Source organism: Chanos chanos, chromosome 9, assembly GCF_902362185.1.
Source record: "Chanos chanos chromosome 9, fChaCha1.1, whole genome shotgun sequence".
Taxonomy (NCBI): Eukaryota; Metazoa; Chordata; class Actinopteri; order Gonorynchiformes; family Chanidae; genus Chanos; species Chanos chanos.
Genome location: NC_044503.1, coordinates 31,687,464 through 31,706,011, shown reverse-complemented (window position 1 = coordinate 31,706,011; position 18,548 = coordinate 31,687,464). Strand labels below are relative to the sequence as shown.

Genomic DNA, 18,548 nt, shown 5'->3' with positions numbered 1-18,548 from the left:
TTTTTGTGAAACACTCATTGCATCTGCTTCCCCTTTTTGAGAGATATGTGAAAGCATGGGATACTTTCTTCTTGTGACCATTGGAGGCACTAAAGCAATTTGTATTGATCTAAATTAAATTTTTACCACACAGGAGTTGCACCATTCTAATTAGAATTACATATGAGGTGTTCATTAATCTGTCATCTCCATCTCTGGAAATTATTCATATTCATAATTTGAAGACGTGTATTTGGACTGTAATTCTTAGAAATGAGAGTGATTTTTCTCCTCTAAATGGTGGTCGATCCAGATCCAGGTTCAGCATGCAGAGATGAAGATAAGAGAAGAATTTGAAGAGCTTCAACAGTTTCTACGCGATGAACAGATAGCCAGGGTAGCTGAACTAAAGAAAGAGGAAGAGCAGAGGAATCAGACTGTGAAAGAGAAAACTGAGGGGATGAGTAGAGAGATATCTTCTCTTTCTGACACACTCAGAGTCATAGAAGAGGAGTTAGAAGCAGAAGACATCCCATTTCTACAGGTACCACACACACAAATACACGGGCACACAGACACACACACACACATACACACACAAACCTTTATTCATATTCTACTGGGGACTTCTCATTGACTCCCATTATCCCTTACCCTAACTCTAACCCTAGCCTTAACCAAAGAAATGTTTTGACACTTTTTGTTTTACCAGTAACAATACTATAGTTAAGAAGAATGTTGTTCTTCTAGGGGGGGGGGGGGCATTTTGGTCCCCACGAGGCAATTTTGTCAGATTATGCTATCTTACTTGGGACTAGGGTTAGGGTTAGGGACTTTTGGACCCCAGAAAGATGCAAATACATGGTACACAAACACACACACACACACACACACACACACACACATACACACAGACTTATATTCATGAAACATATATTGTGTTATATATGCTTAAAGTCTCCACATTGAAATAAAATGTTCTTTTTAAACTTCCTCAGAATTTCACTACCACTTTAAAAAGGTAAGAGAGCTGTCTTCTGTCTCTTTCTTCTCTGTGATTCTGAACCTAAACCCTGTCTGCCAGCACCACTGACTCCTGAATGTTGTTCCAGAGCCCAGTGCACACTGCAGGATCCAGAGATGGTTTCAGGAGCACTGATCAATGTGGCAAAGCACCTGGGCAACCTGAAGTTCAGAGTCTGGGAGAAGATGCAGGAGATTATTCAGTACAGTGAGTGTTTTTAAACACTGATCAGATAACACACTCGTGGGAGAAAAAATAACTTGAACATTTTTTTATATAAAGAAACTGTATTAGCACACTGCAATAAATCCAGTGTCCACATGTGGACCTTAAAATGGCCTTCAATGGTTTATTAAATGTAATCAACCAAATTTGCCATCCCTTTCTCTCTCTCTCTCTCTCTCTCTCTCTCTCTCTCTCTCTCTCTCTAGCTCCTGTCATTCTGGACCCCAATACTGCAGGACCACGAGTCTTACTGTCTGAGAATCTTACAAGCGTGAAATTCAGTGATGAATTTCAGCAGCATCCTGATAATCCAGAAAGATTTGACTGTTTGTATCCATGCGTTGTTTCCTATGAGGGCTTTAACTCAGGGACACACTGCTGGGATGTTGATGTTGAGGACAACACATACTGGGAGCTGGGTGTGATAACGCAGTCTGTCCAAAGAAATGACAGTGCTGCTTATATGAACGGACTCTGGTGTGTGTTGTATTCTAATGGTAAATACAAAATACACTCACCAGATCAATCATGGACTCCCCTTACAATAAATCAGAAACTTAAGAGAATCAGAGTGGAACTGGACTGGGACAGAGGAAATTCTCTGACCCTCTAAATAATACACACCTGCACATGTTTGCACACACTTTCACTGAGACAGTATTTCCGTACTTCTGTAACTACTGTAAATTCTCACCATTAAGGATTTTACCAGTGAAGCCCTCTGTAACGGTAGAGCAGAATGATTAAAGATACTTTTGCAATTAAATTGAAACTCAACCAATGAGGTTGAAATTTGTAGTGGATTGCAGTAAAATGAGTCTTTTTTTTTTTTTTTTTTTTAAACAATTGCTAATGTTAGAGACATCAGTTGGTCATTATATTAGCTTACTTTACTATATGCAGTTCTGTTGTAACATACTATGGTTTAGCTTAATAACAGTCACTATAAAAGTTAGCTTAGCCTACTCATCATTCAGATGCAATGGATAAAAGGTCTAGTAACCGATTAGGATGTAGCATTTATATAACAGTTGTATTAAAATGCTTTTTCTGGACATATTAAAATATTGTCTAAAATGTTTGATTTGATTTGTCAAAGTTCTGTTTAAAGTGCATTTTATGATTTAGTTTTTCTTTTACCGATTAGCTCATTCTAACCAGCTGTGAAGTAGGCACCAAAATAATTTCAAAAGTCAGTATGGATTGTTAAAATTAACCAGCCCTTGCCAGGTTGAGAGTAGGCTATTACGAAAGTATGAGAGTAATCACTTGTGAATTTTGTTTTAAAGTTATACAGACAACAAAAGATTATACAGACAACAAACCTCTTTTTTAAGGGTTTAGACGTTACTGAAGTGCTGAAATACTTTATGTTTATAGCAGCTAGAATCACACCTTCCATTCATGTTGTAAGTGGTTTTGTAAGATGCTCTGCAGCTGTGTAATATTAAAGAGTGTACAGTGTGTGACAGGTAATCTCGTATGTGAGCCTGATCTCTTTTCAAAACAACATCCTCTGACTTTCTATATAGACTGGGAGTAAATACTCGGTTCTGCAGAGTTAGCAAGTAATCGTGACGCAGTTACTGAAATCGAAAGTAAAATTTAGAACGACGCCATTACAGCCAAAATACTACATCCGTTACAGAAAATGTCATCGAAGACACCAATTTCTGTACAGTCTTTGACCTGTCCTTTGTGCAGTGACATCTTCAGGGATCCTGTTGTCCTGTCATGCTCTCACAATGTCTGTAAAGACTGTCTACAGCACTTCTGGGATAAAGGATCTCGCGAGTGTCCACTCTGCAGGCGAAAATGCTCAAAAGATGTGTATCCCCTTAGCATGGATTTAAAGAAAGAATGTGACATTCTCTTGCAGGAGAGAAGTCAGACGGCTTCATCCGGGTCTGAGGAGCTCTGGAGTCTACAGGTAAGTTTAACTATTTTGTCTGGAGACTGACAGATTGTGTGTGGTGTGTGTCAGGATCTCGAAGACCACACATCTCACTACTGCTGTCGAAGCAACAAAGAGGGATTGATGGGTTCATTTCGAGGAAGAGAAGTTAACTACACATCAATGCCAGCTGTGCAACTGGTGTTGCCGTAACTTAAATTAATCGGGAAAAATGTAAAATTGGTAAAATGCTAGGTAAAGTGGTTTCCGGGTGCAACTCCCTAATGGAAGCAAATTGCCAACTCGCTAGATCATTTGCTTACGAGAAACGTATGAAGTTCCCGAGTCTGCTTTCTTTTTTGTAACACGATACGATACCTTTCCACTTTAAGACACGACGTGTCTTTGGTAAAATGTTTGATGATTTAGGTGTAATGAAACGTGAGACGTACACAAGCGGTTTAAAAAGGCCAGTAGGCTCGGAGGGCCTGGTAAACAACGTGGTAAAGTTGATTTTAGATTGGGATATTCGCTGGATAGTACACTATAACGTGGTGTGTGAGAAGCAAATAACAATGTTTGTTGTCACCATCGATTTTTATCCAAAAACAGCTTCACGACACTTTTATTATACCTTCAGTCGCTACGTCTGTGTAAGGGACCGTCTGCAAATTACACATCTCATGGATGTTCGCCTTCTGACATAACAGTAGGTTTTAAAATACTCACTACAAATGAGAATTTCCTGAAAAGTCAAATTACATGGAACTCAGGGGGATTCTTTTCCCCCCAGAAAAATATTCACAAAATCAACTAAATGACCAATACACCTTTTCTCTTCCCGATTGCTTACAGTGCATAACATACTACAAGTGAAAATTTGAGGAAGGTCAACTTATGTGGAGGCAGGAGTCATTTATTCTTGAAAAATATTCACTAAAAATCAGCTAAAAGACTTTTTCTCATTCTGATAGCTGTAGTACTTCAATGAAAGTATCTTGCTTACTCCAGGTGAGGTTTTTGAGAGAAGTCAACATACATGGAAGCAGGAGTCATTTATTCCTGAAAAATATTCGCTAAAAATCAATGGCATGACCTTTTCTCATTCTGATTGCTGTAGTAGCTCCCAATTACAGTGCAAAACTTACTACAAGTGAAATTTTTGTGAAATGTTAACATATATGGAAGCAGGGGTCAATTATTTCAGAAAAATATTCAATAAAAAACAAAGACATGACTTTTTCTCATTCTGATGGCTGTAGTACTTCACAATGAGAGTGTTTTTGAATGTGTTTAAAAGAAATAATTCACTCCTGTTTCCACTGATTGAACCAGACTACTGCTGTTTTCCTGTCTAGGCCACCTGTGAAACAGGAGTGCTTTGCCATATTCCTGAAAATAGACAGTCACTTCTTGATCCTATGCTTGAGGTGGCTGCCAGTGCAGGTTGCAGGCTGAAAAAAAAACCTCAAGTCCTTGACTTTATCTCCCTGTTCAGCTCCCATTTCACAAAATTTCCACGTGCAGTAAGCAAGACACTCTAAAATGGATCTCCTACAGCAATCAGAATGAGAAAAGGACATGTACCGGTAGTTGATTTTTAGTGAACATTTTTCAGGAATAATTGACCCCTGTTTCAAAATAAGTTGACCTCTCTCAAAAACTTCACCTGTAGTAAGCAAGACACTTTGTGAAGTACTTATTGTGAAGTACTACAGCAATCAGAATAAGAAAAAGTCTTTTAGCTGATTTTTAGTGAATATTTTTCAAGAATAAATGACTCCTGCTTCCATATGAGTTGACATTTCTCAAAAATTTCACCTGTAGTAAGCAAGACAGTGTACTTGGAAAGTACTACAGCAATCAGAATGAGAAAAAGTCTTTTAGTTGATTTTTAGTGAATATTTTTCAGAAATAAATGACTCCTGCTTCCATATAAGTTGAGTTTTCTGAAAAAGCTCACCTGTAGTAAGCAAGACAGTGTAATTGGAAAGTACTACAGCAATCAGAGTGAGAAAAAGTCATGTCGTTGATTTTTAGTGAATATTTTTCAGAAATAAATGACTCCTGCTTTCATATACATTGACCTTTCTGAAAAATCTCACCTGTAGTAAGCAAGACACTGTACTACAGCAATCAGAATGAGAAAAGGTCATGTTGTTGATTTTCAGTGAATATTTTTCAGAAATAAATCCTCTTTAGTTACTAGTAATTTCACTTTTCGACAAATTCTCACCTGTTAGGCTTATTAAGTTTACACTCAAATCCATTAATTTAATGGCAGTAAATTCCATAATTCTGGAGTGAGCACAGTCCTGATATGAGACCGCAATTCATTAGATGTGTGGGGTAGTTTGATGATGATGTGTACTCCCTACCATGCAGATTGTCAACACCTCTGCTATGTGACAGAGTAGATCTGCTATGTAATAACAAAAAAGAAGGGAAAAAGGCCACAAACAAACAAACAAAAATCTATGCAGTTCAGCATCCACAATTCATCTGCTTGCAGCTGGTCAGAATGCCACATGCTACACAGGTTTTTTCTTGTTTGGTTATAATAATAACAACAGCAATAATAATAATAATAATAATAATAATAATAATAATAATAATAGTAATCATAATTATTATTATTATTTAGAGCCCAATATCACTATTTATAGTCTCAACTGGCTTTACATGTCTATAACAAAGTCATAACAATGGTTATGTCTCCATTGTATTGTCTACAATCAGTCCTCTTTGATTACCTTCTTGTTCCAATAAAATGTTGAAGGGGATTAGATGTGTCAATGAAAAATGGTGTTGATGCTTTCTAGGAGGAGCTCAAGACTGCTCTGAAGGCCTTGCAGGGGAAGCTGAAGATCTTTGAAAAATTCAGATTAACCTGTCGTCAGAGTGTGGAGCATATAAAGGTGAGAAAAATCAGTTATGGATGGTCATGCAAGAGTATCATTGCACAATCTCTTGAATAATTACTTCTGTTCCCTGAACTATGGTTTATTGCAGATTCAAGCTCAAAATACAGAGAGGCAGATTAAGGAAGAATTTAAAAAGCTCCACCAGTTTCTACAAGACGAAGAGGCAACCAGGATGGCTGCACTGAAAGAGGAAGAAGAGCAGAAGAGTCAGATGATGAAGGAGAAGATTGAGGAGATGAGTAGAGAGATATCATCTCTTTCAGACACAATCAAAGACATAGAATGGAAGCTTAGAGCTGATGACACCTCAATCCTACAGGTTAGACTGAATGAAAAAAAAACCCCAAAACAAGCATGCATGCAAACATACACTCTCTCTCTCTCTCTCTCTCTCTCTCTCTCTCTCTCCCTCTCTTTCTTTCTCTCTTCATTTTAGTTTATGACTTTAGATGATATAGTTTTACGAGATGTAGTTAAAGTCATAAATGTAAACACACACCTTCACAGAAGCAGTTTGTTCTGGACATGAACGTAAGACGTGAAAGGTAACAGTGAAGTGATACTTCACAGACGCCTTTGTGGTAAATGATAATTGGGCTAAAATAAAGGAGCTCCCTGAATGGGAAGTCAAGTTTATCCACTTTCCCCTCACTTCTATTGTTCAACTCACTGAAGGTGCACCAGGCACCCCAGGTGTTGCCTGGTTTCATATTATTCTAAACGATTTTGCACAAACCAGAAAAAAAATGCAACAATATGTCTGTGAAAGTATATATCCACAGTATTATGAATGAATTGTGGTTTATTTGGTAGGACTTCATAGTGTGACTGATTTTACCAATTGTTTTAGTAGGCTACTGTGCAAAGTAGAGGTGCGCTATTTGATAGATTCTCCCGCTCCACCTACCTCAGGCTTCCAGTGGGAAGACCTGAGGTCAACTGAACCCTGCCCTCGTCCCCGTCTTGTGCTTCTGAGAGGGAGACCTCAGGCAGCCTACATAGCTCACAAACTAGAAGCAGGGCGCCCTCTTGATAAGGTTACTTGACCCACACAGTGACATGATACAATGTGGCGCGCAAATGAGCAATAGAATACCGATCACCAATGTCACCATTTCGATTTTTTCGTGTGGGCGCCCCGTGCCGCCCGTAAGATGTCACCCTTGGTGGCTGCCCATGTCACCCATGCCTAAATCCGCCCCTGGGTATCCGGGTACTTGTTTAAATTGCTTTTTAAATTGTGTTTAATGTGTGCTTCTGCTGCTGCTGCTGCTGTTGCAGTGTTAATTTCATAGACGAAAACTGTGACGAAAAATGTTAGTCAACAAACTTTTTTACATGACAAAAACGAGACGATAACTAAATAAAAATGCACCTTTGAAAATGAAAACTGTGATGAAATATATTGCCATCTTCATTGACAAATACTAACAAAACGATAATGTCAGAGACAGACGAATGGACAAGCAATTATAACCTCCCTCCTCTGGAAATCAAGCGTTTAACATTTTAACAAACCTTAAATTGGCAACCAGCCAAAAGTCCCATAATGTACAATCATTTGATCATTTTGTGACACTTAGCATTAGTAGTTGTAATCAGGGTAGGCTATCTCATTTACATTAATTTGCTGACACAATCAGGATAGTAAAATAAAAGATGCATTGGTGTTTACGCATCTATTCTCACACTCTTTCCAGCCAGTCATTCTTGTTGTGATGATTAACTCACGAGCACGAATGTTGTTAATTTAACCATTAATCACACCTTCTTTACAAATCAGAAGTTTGGGGTAGGCCTATTTTATACTGATGGCAGTAAGTTAAACGAGCTCGTCGAATGAGCGCCCGCTCATATGAAGAGAGTTTGCACTAGATATAGCTTACTGCTGCATCCACATGAAAACAGCAAAAAACCCCAAAGACAAAACAAACAAAAAAAAAAGGTGCTCAAGAGGAAAGTGAGGACAGGTGAGAGGCAAAGTTTGTCTTCAAACAATGTGGCTTGTCGATGGTGACAAAAAGTCGTTCGTCTCAGTGAATACATGTTTTCTGAAATTACATATTTACACGTATTTGTTCTCTTGGTTATGACTCGCGTATGATAATTTCCCTCAGAATACTATAATTGTAAGCCTCTGGTACGATACTTTGACACTTCCCATCTGGCAACGCTCTGAAGAAGAAAAAGAACGGATTTGTGACACATTTTAGCCATAATACAACTGAAAATAAAACACACTGCAAACAATGTGGGTGCAAAATCGATTGGAAAAATACCTCAAACCTCAAGAGGCATTTTAAGACGCGCCACCAAGAAATGATAGAAAAAGTTAGACTTCAGTCAAAATCAACTTAAAGGCTTGACTTTGTTAGCTAGAAGCAGACGGCTATGTTTTCTTGTTCACTTGACATAGTAACGTTAATTGTGCATACCTATAGCAAGCCTAAGAATATCTGTGTGCTTGATGAAATCACTGTTATGACTTAATTAAAAAAAATACAAATTGACGAAAATATGAATAAAATGTGTCTAGTTTTCGTTTACTAAAACTAGACTAAAACTAATAATGCTCAAATGACTAAGATATGACAAAAATGAATGTATTTTAGTCAAAAGATTAAAACTATCACAAAATCACCTGTCAAAATTAACACTGTGCTGTTGTGGATATTCTAAGATGAGTGAATTCTTAATCTCTCTCTCTCGCGCGCACACACACACACACACACACACACACACACACACACACACACACACACACACTCGCTTACTCAATAAACCGCAAATTTTTCTTTTATCACTACCACTCGGTGTAGCGCAACATTTCAAAATACATGTTACATTCATTTAAACTATTTGCATCTCAGTAGTATTCTTTGCTCTTCTTTTAGGACATCAAAGCCACGGTGAACAGGTAAGTGAACTGCCTTACTTTATCTCTTTTGTTTAGTTCTGATCTCAAACCCACTGCAGCACTGACTCCTGAATGTTGTTCCAGAGCCCAGTGCACACTGCAGGATGCAGAGATGGCTTCTGGAGCACTGATCAATGTGGCAAAGCACCTGGGCAACCTGAAGTTCAGAGTCTGGGAGAAGATGCAGGAGATTGTTCAGTACAGTGAGTTTTTAGGATCTCATTATAACAACACAATGGTTATTTTACAATATTTTGTCTTCTACAGTAAATATTCACTTTATTGTGACAGTTTTAGTAAAATATGTCACTTTTACATTTAGCTATGCATACGCAGCATACACCACACACATACACAGACACACACACTCTCTCTCTCATATAATAACATGAAGACTAAAAATTATATTGCACATTAAAAATAATCATCAATAATATTACTTTGCATTTGAACTTCAGATACAGTGGAAGCCCTGTTAGTGCTCAGTTTAACTGGAAATACATTGGAGTTTAAGAGATCATAATTTTAGAATTACTGAAAAAATAAAGAAAACAATCTGTAAATTAATATCTTCAGTCTGCTAGGTTCTGCTATACTGTTTACAGATCATTATGGTAAAAATCCTTTTGAAATGCAGTATTTTTTGTACATAGGTGTATGTATATATATATATATATAATTTTATTTATTTATCTATCTTCTCAGCTCCTGTGATTCTTGACCCCAACACTGCTCACACACGACTCATCCTGTCTGAGGATTTGACCAGTGTTAGATTCACTGAAGGGAAACAACAGCTTCCTGACAATCCAGAGAGATTTGGTGAATATTTCTGTTCTGGGCTCTGAGGGTTTTAATTCAGGAACACGCCGCTGGGATGTTGAAGTTGGAGACAATCAAAACTGGAGGCTGGGTATTATAACAGAGACTGTTTCAAGGAAGGAACCATCTTTTTTTAGTGGAGTGTGGTGTCTGTGGTACTGTAATGGACATTACAAATCACACTCCCCAGACGAGCAGCTGGAAATCCTCAAGGTGAATAAGGTAGCCCAGAGCATAAGGGTAGAACTAGACTTTGACAAAGGAACATTGTCATTTTCTGATCCTCTTGACAAGGGACACATACAAACTTTCACACACACTTTTACTGAGCGAGTCTTTCCGTTTTTCTGTAACTGCTCTAAACTGTCTCCTCTGAGTGTTTTATCAAGTAGATCCACCATAACAATGGAATAGCACAGCCAGGGCTGATACTGTTAGAGCTACAATGTAAATGAAATTAAGTAAAAGGAATTAACTGAGAGGAAAAGGAAAGTAAGATGATTGCCAGATAGATGTCGGTGTTAATGCTGTTATTGCTGTGTTGAATTTAAATGAGATGAAAAAGGTCTTTTTTTACTACATAGTGATGTCTTTGCATTGTTTCTGATAATGCCCCTTGCATATTGCATGTTCCTCTCTGTGACAGAGGGCTCTGTCTCAGGCCGCGAGCGGCGCCTTCCCCCCCCCCGAGTTCGTTTATTTGGTTTAGCTGGAGCTGATCGGCTGTTACTAGCCACAAATGGTACAAGTTAAAACATTACTGTAGAGTGTGTATTTGAGTTTGTGATTGTGTATATGTATGGGAGTGAATAATTAATTGCCATTTTATTTTAAATCAACAAAGGGAAGCTGGTATGTTCCGAGGGGAGGGGCTTACAGTACAAAAGGGTTTTTTTTCGTCATTGTAGGTTGAGGGAGTCAGGAGAACAGAGTGTAGCTGTGGTGTATTGAAGTAAATTGGTTTGAGAATTGAAAGTAGTGATTTGTTCATTCGTTTATCTATATATTTTTTGTTTGTTTGTTTGTTTGTTTATTTATTTGTTTGTTTATCTGTATGTTTCTTTTGGTTTGTTTGTTCTTTTCTTGTAAATATATATATCCATATTTTTTTTTCACTGAACATATTTACCATTTTGGACATTTTTTCACTTTTCTTCACTTTGGTTGGGACTGTTTTTTTTTTTTGTTGCACTGTAAATAAAACACCGTGCACTTACGTGCTATTTGCGGCGGAGCCATTTTTTGTTTATTTTTGGTGCATTTTGGGCAACCCGAACCCCTGTTCGGCTTCACCCTGCCACACTCTCTCACCTCCTTCCATATACTCATTCACTGCTACCTTTTTCACACACAGAGACGGGTGATAGACGGGATTTGATGCCTCTGCCTACGAGTTGAAGCACAAATTGTTATATGGTAAACTTTTTATTTCTAAGTATGGAAAGTTCACATTAAAATAACGATAGAAAGTACAGTACAGTGCATACATAAGCCAGTAACATAGGCGTTTATTATGACTATCAGGACATAGGTATAGGTTATACGTGAACTGTATCATTATAGGTCTGGTTGCGCAATCGCTTTGTATGCAGGAGACGTGAGATGCATGTGTTGCGTGTGGGAAGCTGTAGTGTTCGCTATGTCCGGTTACATGTGTAGCGTTCCGTTCTCCGATCGGGATTTCTGAATTCTATGGCTATGTTCACACTGTCAGTCCAAATCCGATTTATGTGCATATCTGATTCGAATCCGATCATATGTAGCAAGTCTGAACAGCCAAAATTCACACGAAATAGGATTTTTATAAATCCGTTTCAAACCACATTCATATGTGGTTTGAAATCCGATTCCGCACACGCAAAAGAATCGGATTTGGACTGACAGTACGAACGTAGTCCGTAACCTTGTAGGACCACTGATCTATGCGGTCGGTCGTTGCTCCAACGGACATTGTGGGCGCATGACTGTATATGAAATGAAAAATAATAATAATTAAAAATGTTACATTGCATCTGCTAATCATATTGGGCCTACACATCGTTATATCATAAGCAGAACTATCCTAGCTCACCATGCAGATGTTCATCATACAGGCACTGCTGCCTGACCCTGTGCATTCTATTCTATTGTAGCCTACTGAAGATCCAAACCAAAATTTGCTCCGACGTTTTCCTCTCCGGTTCGTCATACAAATGCTCATCATAAAATCAAAATCTAAAATTTACAGTGTTTAATTATGCTTTTTTCATTTTTCGCGGGATAATGACCCGGACCTCCCTACAAAAATTGGATGCTGTAATTGTACCCCCCCCCCCCCCTTCTCAAAATTAAACTACACCCTTGTATACATATCCTATTTAGGAAAAGCAACATTTTTGCGGTTGCCTAACCAAATAATCCAAATGTCCACCCTAAAATGACATCCTAGTAATGCCTCTGAGTGAATATAAATCACGCCTCTCAGACTAATCAAAGGAACTCTTCCTAGCGAATGAGAAATTCCAAAGGAGAAGAATGCATCTGTACTGGAACAGAGAAAATCGTAATTTGCTGAAACACAACGATGTGATTTTAAACATGCGTTCGGTGAGGGTTTTCATCAGTTTAAGTCACAAACAGTCACTGTTCAGTTTCTTCTCTAAGAATTTTCGCGGTGAAATGTTTTGAAACCTTGGAATCATACTTAAGGCTGATACTACTTGGAGTTGTTACTTGATCATTAAACTGACTATTGTTTGAATTATTTTAGAAGATTTATTTATTTATTTGGTTGTAATAGAGTGAAAAAAGTGGCTGCACTAGCAGTTGGAAGCAAATCCAAACGGATTACAAGTAAAATCGTCCACTTGCTGTCACATCGTGACCACTGCTTCTGTCAATGGCCTACAGTGATTGGCTATACCTCCTGCATGGATATGTTGTGTAGACTACAATTGTAAATATCACCATTTAAGGAATTTAAGTGCGATGTTACCGTGCCTCCCTGGGAAGTCCCCCCCTCCCCGCAGTATTTCTATTCGTTATGGTGTCAGGAAACGGTCTAAACTTTGTCCCACCTGCTCTTGTGGCCCCACCCATATCATTGTACAAATAAATGGCTTAATTCAATTCAAAAATTGCAGATCATCTACAAAACAGAATGCGATATACTTTTGTTCAGCCATGGCTTGGCTAAGTGGAGCGTCACTTTTCACTGGTAAGCGTGATTTAATTTCAACCTCATTTTCGAAATTGTTTTGCACACTACGTCCACCTGCTCCGTAAATTTCATCTTTAGCCTTTAATCATTTATTGATTTATTAATTTGTGAAGATTTTTAGAGCGCTAAAAGGCGGATCTCTTAGTATGCCACTGGTTGTACAAGAAAAATCGTATTTTAGGGAGTTTTAAATCCAGAAAATATGACCCTAATTTTTCCTGATTAAACAGTATTCTCACATAAATGACTTACCTAGCAATCTCTCTCTCTCTCTCTCTCTCTCTCTCTCTCTCTCTCTCTCTCTCTCTCTCTCTCTCTCTCTCTCTCTGCTGTACAGTCCTTATCCTGAACGTTTCACCACAGCCAGCTACCCAAAGATGTAAAGAAATTGTTCATCTCAACGGAACTGTCTCTTTCCACGTGCAATCGCCATCTGAACCGGACTGCATCATTTACAGCTGGTATTCAAATGTGAGTTTAATAACAACATTGGGGATTTTTCCGTAGTTCCTTTTGTGGTACGACACAGCACACAGCGGCAGTCGATTGTTGGATTCAATGGTCTTTTACTCCACGAGGCGATTGATCATATTTAGACCAACAGCACAAGCCAATTATGAAATCTCATTCAAACACTGATACTACGACGCAGTCACATTCGCATTTTCTGACGGATATGCATCTCTAGTTTGTTTTGACAGCCTAATGCTATTGCAGCCATTATCAGTGCTTTCTAATGGTCTCTGTGTTTGTGTTTGTGTGTGTGTTCTCTTGCTTTTATGTTTCTCAGGACACGGTTATTGCCAATGATGTTCGGAGTCTTGAAATAGTCCTGAGTCATGGAGAAAATCACATTTTGCTTCCATCATGTTATGATAAAATTTCCTACGGAAATGAATGTTTGAAGGTATATAGTAAATCAGTGTTTTCAGTGTTTGATCATTAATTTTGCAGTATTTGAATTCTGATCACAGATAAATTTTGGCTTAATTTTGAGTGTGTCTTACAGGCATATAGGCTATCATTGTATATGTGCATTAATATTTTGTGACTTTGCACTAAAAAATGTATTACTTTCGTACAGGAAGACATCAACTGCTCATGTGAGTATCAGTTATCTCTCTCTGTCATCTCAGACTGGCAAAAATCACATGTTCAACAAGAATATGTCATCTATCTATCTAACTGTATGTCTGTATACAGTATGTTTATTTATCTACCAGCTAGCGCTCTCTCTCCCTCATTACACAGATGTAGCTGATTGCACTTGCATATGCCACGGTGGTTGGTATTACTACAGCATATTGACTATATCATTTCTGTTACTACATTGTGTCTGTCAGATTCTTGCCCTGTGAATCTGACAAAGGATCAACACGATCATAATGGCCATAAAGGTAATCTGAGGACTTTGTACAGATCAATAAACATGACAACTCATATCAACTCTTAAGTAAAATTAATAAATGCTAGTTCACCAATAGCTGAGCAATCTTAACTAAAGCAGTGTTGTATATATGAAAAAATCAGGACTATGATGGTGTGGCTTATGATTATTATATAAGCCTTGTCGTGATTAATCACGATCACAATTAATCAAGACTACCCATAACTATTTGCACAGTTGTCTTTACTCCTCTCATTACTTCCTGCCTTACAAACCCTTTTACCCGCTGTTGTAGATGCTACATGATGTATGCATGTTTGTTTGTTTGTTTGTTTGTTTGTTTGTTGAGCCTATTTGATATGAGGTTATGAATCCATCTTATTTTCTTGAAGTATTGCCCAAAAATAAATCTAAGAATTTATGATAGATAAATCTCTCTCTCTCTCTGTCTCTCTCTCTCTCTACTTTTCAGGGGAATCTTGGCAAATCATCCTAGGTCTTTCCTCCATGGCATGTGTTGTCTTCATTCTTATCATTGGCCTGGCTATGCGCCACAGGGATAAATGTAAAGGGTGTGGATTTAAGACTGTTGTTGTTGCATTTTATGCACAAATATACACAGTTCAACAATAATATTTTCTGACCCTCAAGCTCAACTATTAATGGAGTTGTCAGATCATTAATTACATATGCACATTAGATGTGAACATTATACACTTCTAATATTTGGACAAATTGACTAAACTCAGAATCCTTTTTCTCTTTCCAAGTAAAAAAAAAAAAAGAAAGAAGGAAGTACAATGAAGGAATCAAAACTACTTCCTTTGGAGTCTGTTTCGATCACTATATTCATGTGATTAATATTTGTGTGAAACTGTTCTAAATGTGTTTTCTGCTTGGTTACAGATGGACTGGACTCTCCAGAGTACCTGTAGACACTGCTATGAATTTGGAAAGTTGGTAAATGAATATTGTTTTGGGTAAGAGTTTGTATGAAGTTACTCAGGGAAGAATTTCCTTTTTTTTTTCTTTTTGAATTGCCAGTGCAGTAATCATTCTCTAAAATTACTTTTATTAATTGTGTTTTTTTTTTTTTTTTTTAGTTTTGTTTTGTTCTGTATTTTAGAGCCACATGTTTGTGACTGAGCATGTAATTTTCCCCGCTGTTAATTTCTGTGTTTTAGCTTTTGCTGAAATCTAATGAATTCTAAATTGAGAGGAAAAACTATCAAAGTTGCAGTGACTGGTATAGTTGCTAAACTGACTCAACAGTAACTGACTCAACAAAACATGCATTTTAAAGGGAATCAGTAGTGGAAGTATTAAAAAAAAATCTCTTTGGTTGAAATAGAAAGACCTCATTAGACACAGTTCACACTTGCTCTGGACATGCCATTTTCTCAAATGTTGAGAAACAGGCATGTTTTTTCCTTTCCGCAGTATTGTTTTGTAGTGGTTTTAATGTACGTCTGATTCAAGGCTGATTGCTCTGCTGTTCTGATCTTGTTATGGTTCAAAAACCCATTAATTAAAGCATTTCTCCAGCTTACCTAAAGAACACTGTGACTGTTTTACCAAGACTTGAGGCTGTGCTTTGAGGTCTTAAGCCTTCTTCATGCACTACATTTCCTATCTCACTGAATGTACTGATTCTCACTTTAAGTGTAGGATATGTAATGGATCCACCACAAAATGGTGCATTATTGTTGCATTGTTGCATTAGGTGATTTAAAGAGTGATTTTTCATACACAAACTGTGAACTACATGGTTTATTTATGACTACATTATGATCATACAGACATACATACACACATTTTCTTCCTAACACTCATAAAGCCATGAAGTAAATGCAGACAAATCCTTAAACTGTTATCATAGTCATCATAACATAGTTGAACTCAGTATATACAGTGTATTAATGATTAAACTTATGAAACTGAGCCAAATGAAATATAACTTTGCAGAGGAATTCCTTGAAAGGATGATAGGACATCTCAAAATACGTCTAAGTACAACCCAAGTGATAGGTACTATCCCTTGTAAACACAAGTGAACCTCTTGTTACAAGGCTACTATTTGATCATGTTTAAAAATGATCCAACAAAAACGAAATACGAAAAAACGAAAATAAAAGTTAAAGTGCCAGAAGTAAAAAATGTAGGAAAATAACCAGAGGAAGCTTTCACTTGCAAGCTGACCTTTGACGTCACTTTCCTAAAATAACCCCTAAAATACTGTTACAGACAGTTTATGCTGCAATTACAACAACCAAAATACAGAAGTTAAGAAAGGGCCTTGTACACTTTTGGGCACAAAGTCTTTGTTTCTTACTTGCTATAGTACAAAACACCACAAAACACAATACAACACATCATCTTTCTCCTATTCCTGGATTAAGCACAGCTTTTTGAAAAGGGCAATTGAATTTCATACAGAAAAAAAACTACACTACATGGCTAAAATTCAGCTGAGGCCAGTTTATCACTATAAAACACACTGAAAAATGCCATGGTTAAAGGAATTAAGACTGTAAAAAGGTAATTGTGTCCGTTCTCATCATTTCAACAGTACAAACTGTTTAAAAATGTTTCTAACATTGTGGTTTTCATATTATTACCAAACAATATATTAGAGATTTGTAGTGCTGCTGAAAGGAAGGAGGAAACAAAGTGATTCACTGGTAAGTCATACTTTGATACCCGGGGGAATTTTGGACCTGGAGTTTCCTTTTTCATTCACAAAATGTTTTTTTTTTTTTATGTTGTTGTTTTTTTTTTTAGTCGTTCATCAGAAATGACAGGCATAACTTTTAGTTACATACAGATCAGTAAATGCCTTCATCTACGTAGGGTTTTGTACCAGCGTTTCTACAAAAGGTTTTTGTTTGTTTGTTCGCTTGTTTCATCTTGCAAATACACCCTCTATCCCTTAGAAGATCTAATCCAGTATGTAAGGCTCCTCTTTGTTGGCCGTCCATGAGAATGTTTTTCATTTTTGGTTTATTAATCAGTGGCCTTTCTCATATGGGAATACCTGGTGGTTGTTTCCAAAGTGTTGAAAAGAAAAATTCACTTGATTGTTAGAATGAATGTTTTTGATAATTTGGACATGTAATACTTTTGGAGTGTTCAGAGGAGAAATATGTTCACTTTTTAATAATAGGAAATGCTGACTGCATAAACTGGATTTGATTGATGATATGATTTTTACATAAAAAAATCAAAATAAAAAATCAATCTGCACTTACAGTAAGATACACATATTTAAGATTTCATACCAATTAACATATATCTTGACTACATTAGAAGAAGGTAACAAGACAGAGATCACACAGCACATTTATTGTTTATATGTAAATAAGATATGGATACAGCAGTAATGAGAGCACACTATAGAACCACGGGATCACTGAGCCACCTACTGGCAGTCCGAGAAACCCATCAGGAAAATACATCAGACCGCACTGATGATGTTTTACGAATGAACGAATGGATGCACAAAAACGAAAGTCTTCATCCAGTTTTCACTCCATAAATGCACAAGTGCACATGTTCCAAATCTGTCAACCGGTATGGACCATTTTCACTGAGTCAGTGCAGCAGTTTAAGTGCAGTATAGTGCAATGCAGAATTTGAGCAATACAGAACATATCTCCTTTGATCCTACATGATCCCTCAGAGAACATGAAATCAAATCTGATTGAATTTTCTTTCTTTCTTTCTTTCTTTCTTTCTTTCTTTCTTTCGTGCTGGGCTTATACTGTAGGCCTACAGGCGGTGTGCAATAGGCAACGCTAACACTCCCGTTTTCGATGAGTCTTGGAGAAAAGTTTTTCTTCGTTGACTTAGCCATTATGTACCACTATTAGACAGACATTAGTTTCGATCCTCCTGACTGCGAACAATGTCCAACACTAAATACAGTATAACTATTGGCCAAACAATACGAATGTGTAAAGACAGTCTACTTAAAATCAAATTCCGGAAATGGCACTACCATTTATAAGTGGGATATTCAAAAAAGGGCTCCAGTCAGCTTGGTAAATCTAGTTAAAGTCTTTTAAGTAAATAAATTACGAACGATTAAGATTTGGGTTGCACCCAAATTTTCGTTCATTATAGCGAAACACCAAAGTATTTTGGCGCGTGCTGAATATATGATTTTTCTGAATGTACA

At 37.3% G+C, this 18,548-nt stretch overlaps 1 pseudogene; it reads left to right on the top strand.

Annotated features, from left to right (window-relative positions):
- The first annotated feature begins 2,927 nt into the window (after window positions 1-2,927).
- On the top strand, window positions 2,928-10,275 carry LOC115820922 (zinc-binding protein A33-like; annotated as a pseudogene).
- Window positions 10,276-18,548: the final 8,273 nt, after the last annotated feature.